General features: G+C 31.3%; 1 long non-coding RNA gene across 1 annotated transcript; it reads left to right on the forward strand.

The window, feature by feature from the left end:
• Positions 1 to 212: 212 nt before the first annotated feature.
• LOC129912557 (uncharacterized) lies at positions 213 to 699 on the forward strand. The gene is made up of 2 exons (XR_008771853.1): positions 213 to 295; positions 358 to 699. It is a non-coding gene; the product is annotated as an uncharacterized LOC129912557 (long non-coding RNA).
• The last annotated feature ends 3,672 nt before the right edge of the window (positions 700 to 4,371 follow it).

Raw genomic sequence — 4,371 nt, forward strand, 5'->3', positions numbered from 1 at the left:
AACGTTCTATTAAACCTTAATACGAGTTAAGTTTTTCTTTTTGTATTTACCAAAGTTAAATTCGGTTTCTGGATTTATTGTGAGTAGGCTTTTGGTCGACTTTTAAAGAAACCAAGTCAAGTAGGAGACAAGTAGTAGCTTGGCAAAGATACTTGAGTAGAGGACGAACATGGAATACAGTGTTTTATTGTAAATAATTTTACATATGTACACCCGTCGAATATAGAAGATAAAAAAAATATATAAATACATAGCTTGAGAGTTATCAATCACACAAATTTTAGTTTAAAAAACAGTAATTTAAAGCTTTTGTCTTTGAAATTGTTTCAAACGTTTGACACCAATTTGTTTCAGCAGCATAAACTGAAAACACGAGCTAGGCCAATGGCACCTACTGTAAAACTTCCCACGCACGAAAGGAAGTCGGAATTATAAAGTCACTAAGCCAAAACAGTCTGCGCAACATCAAAAAGTCGTTCGAAATAAAGAAACATGTTGATTGCGTTGATAAAAAGGACAAACGAAATGGACAACCTTAAATTTTTCAGTTTTCTTGTTAGTTTCGTTGTAAGAAACTATAGATAAATTTTATTAGAAATATCTTGTCGTAAAATGTTCTGTCAAGCTTCTTGAATTGTTGGTTGTAGTGATGGGAAACCAATAAATACAAATAAAATCAAAACACGAATAGATGTTAAATGTTAATTTCTATTCTAATTCACAAAAAAAGGGTAAAATCGTATCTTTAAAAAACATTTATAACTGTTTGTCACTTAAAAGCAAACACATGTCAAAGCTAGAAAGATAACGAAGAACCAAAGAAAAAAAATTAAATATTCTTGTAGACAAAACGCTATACAGCCTAACCTCAAATAAAACAAAAAAGTGTTCAATTCTTGCCGACAAATAAATACAAAATAAAAGTGAAAGGTTAGGTCGCTTCCTTGTTCCTTCATCAGCCAGCCTCTCAATGAATTCACGATCATAAATTCTTTTACGTTATTGATGTGCGACGGACGACCGAGGACCGAAGAACTGCTTTTACGCCACAAACCTCTGGCTCTGAGTGTCTATAATATAGTCTTGGAAGCTCTGGACAAGAATTTACATAGATATTCGAATATAAGTAGATACATATTTCGAAAAACAAAAAAAAAACCTGAATTTCCGCCGAGAGATACCCGTAAATGGTTATGGGACCAATAAATTTCCTAATAACATGCCCGAGTCCAGCGTTAATCGTCGATTAAGATTTTAGACATTTTTGCTGCCCGATCGCGATCGTTCTTGCCATAACACAGCCACCAGCTAAAGTCTGTTCCGTCCGTCGTCGTAGATGGTCGCTGTCGCCGCCACGTCCATTTCGTCCATTCAAAGGATTTTATGACATTTTTTGTGGAGTTAATATTCCATCGCATTTGCATGCACCGCACAGATACTTTATGAAAGTGAAAATTGATTCTTGGATCGCCGCAGCTCATGGGAAAATTATTTTAATGACAACACTGCTGACTGCGGCAAAAGAGAACCCAACCAACCAGCAACAGAATACAGATCCAAAAAGTTTATTTATCAATTTAAAAATATTATGCAGACGTGGAAGTGGCGACATATATGGAACGGTAAAAGGATTATGGTCGTAATAATTGACTCAGTTATTTTTACACTTTGCTGGCTAAAGCAATAAAATCCTCGGATAAATGTTATTGCCTCGCAAAAACTGACAAGAACACACAAAACTAAAGAGAATTTTAAATTGTTTTTAGTACGAGATCATTTCGAAGGTTTTATATCATTTTCAGAAAAAGAAACGAGGTGGACAATTTATTGGTAATTTAAAATTCAATTGGTAAGTATACTAAGCCAGAGTCAGAGATGATATTAAATTTGAAATTAGTTTTAAAGCCTAGGATATTTCGAAAGCGGTTTGAAATTTCTATTATAGTTAGTTTGACAGGTGTTGCACTTCGTCTTACCAAATTAAGGCTTAAGGTCGGCAATTGAACACATCATATTCTAAGATGAGCAATGAAATCGTTTGATCATGGTGGAAAAGGAAATTTTTGGCAGGTTAAAACGAACATCCTTCCCGTGGTCTAAAAATAACTCGATTTTTGGAGGTCTTATTTAAGAGGCCATAAGGATCTATGCTTTACTACAGTTTTTTTACTTCCCTTTGGGACTGTTAATGACTTGTTCGGTCTCGATTGCTACAACCTATTGCAAACGGTCAATTTTTCGTCTGCCGGCTGTTGAGAAATATCTATGTACTTACAGTGGAATCTCGCTAACTTGAACACATACAAAACCAGGCCTGTTCAAGTTATTGGATTGTTCAAGTTACTGGAACATATAAAAAAATCTTGGTTTTTCTATGAATTCAATTTGTTATTATAAATTAATGTAAATGACGCAAAACATGATTACGAACGTAGTAACCTACATTGAAGAAATTCAAACTTCTGTTGAAATACATTTTTTTTTGATCAAGTTACAGAGCTTCAAATACTTAAATTATTCAACTTATAGAGTCAGCAATAAGAAAGTTCAAGAAAATAGGATGTTCAAGTTATTGGATTGTTCAAGTTATCGTATGTTCAAGTTAGCGAGAGTCTACTGTATTTGAGAATGAAAAACTGTTTGTAATTACATTATTTTAAGTCTAACAGGAAACAAAAGTCAGGTTTGGGGCTATTTAAAAAAAAATTCACCAATACTTCATTTTTATATTTTCACCTATTATTATCTAGAAAATAATTGGCCTAGAGGGGTCGTGTAGTAGAGTGGGCACAAAAACTTTCAAATCCAAATAGGGCGGAAAAGTTGCGATTTGTGATAACTCAGAAGGGTTTAATAAAAAATCAAAATCAGTTAATATTTTCCGGCAGCGCATCGCATATAAAAATTTGAAAAATAAAGAACTTTTTAAAAACGATATTTTTACAAAAAAAAAAAATTGACTACATCTTATTTTTTTGCATAATAATAGCTTCAGACAACTCTTATATGTTGGTATGTGCCCAATATTAAGTAAAAATAAAATGCACGACTGGGTCGCACGAACTTGCTCTTGGAGTTAAAGTTGCTTAAATTTTTAAGACTTTTTATATAGAAATTTGAAAAAAAAAAAAAAAAATTCGTTTAAAAAAAAAATAAAATAAAATCTGAAATTGAATTGCCCTCCAAACCAAGTATGCAGTTTTGATTGATATATTAACGTGTATTTTTAGAAAAAAAATTTTCAAAATCGTTAGAGCCGTTTTTTTAAAAAACAATTTTTTATAAATAATTTTTTGGAAAAAAAGTTTGAAAATAATATTGGTATGCCATTTTGTAGAAATCAGTAATCAACATCTAAAAACAAAATTTCAAAAAAAATTCAATGTCCCGTTTTCGAAAATTTGATTTTTCAAAAAAAAATTTTCAAAATTTTTTTAAAAATCCAAAAATTCTTTTTTTTGAAATTTAATTTTTGGTTTATTCTTCTTCACAAAAAGTTTCGTTGAAATCGAATAAGAAGTTTCAGAAATATTCGAATTTGAAAAAAACGGTTCTATGGCAGGTACCGTTAATAATGATTTTCAAAAAAAAAATTTTTCATTTAAATATAGACCTTAGCTTGAAACTAACATTTGAATTTTTTAAACAAAATCGTTGGAGCCGTTTTCGAGATATTTCAATTTTACTAAAATCGGTATATGACAAGTACCGTTATTTTTGGTCCAAAAAAATTAATTCCAAAAACACCTCTGGAGAGTCGACAAATAACGCTACATACCAAGTTTGACATTAATCGGTCCATCCGTTTAGGCTGTAGGTCCTTATACAGACAGACAGACAGACTGACAGACAGACAGACAGACAGACAGACGGACTTCCGGGACCCACTTTTTTGGCATTGTCTACCATCGTAATGTCATGGAAAAATTTTATCTCAACTTTTTTTTTTTGTACGAATGCATAACTTGATATATAGTTCCTATATCGCAAGTAAAAATGGTTAAAATTAGTAAAAGTAAATGAAATTTCGAAAAAAGTCAAACTTGAGGAAAATGTTATTTAAAAAAAAATTAATACTTACAAGTTGAATGGTTTGTTACTGATTTCCATCTGAAAGTAAAAAGTTTTGAATTAAGTAATAAGTATAATTATACAGTCAGTATTTTTTTAAGAATAAAATTTTATGTATCAAATTAAGTTTTGATTAATTCATTTTGTCAATATTGTTCAATGTTCATAAACTTCGTTTGCAATCCCTTTGAGCTGAAGGAACTTTAAATTATGATTTTAGTGAAAATTTTGGCATGGTTGCTCTTGACGTCAAGGTGGTTATTACATATCCATCTTTATTCTCGACCCCGCAAACTTTTA

This window comes from Episyrphus balteatus, chromosome 2 (assembly GCF_945859705.1).
Source record: "Episyrphus balteatus chromosome 2, idEpiBalt1.1, whole genome shotgun sequence".
Taxonomy (NCBI): domain Eukaryota; kingdom Metazoa; phylum Arthropoda; class Insecta; order Diptera; family Syrphidae; genus Episyrphus; species Episyrphus balteatus.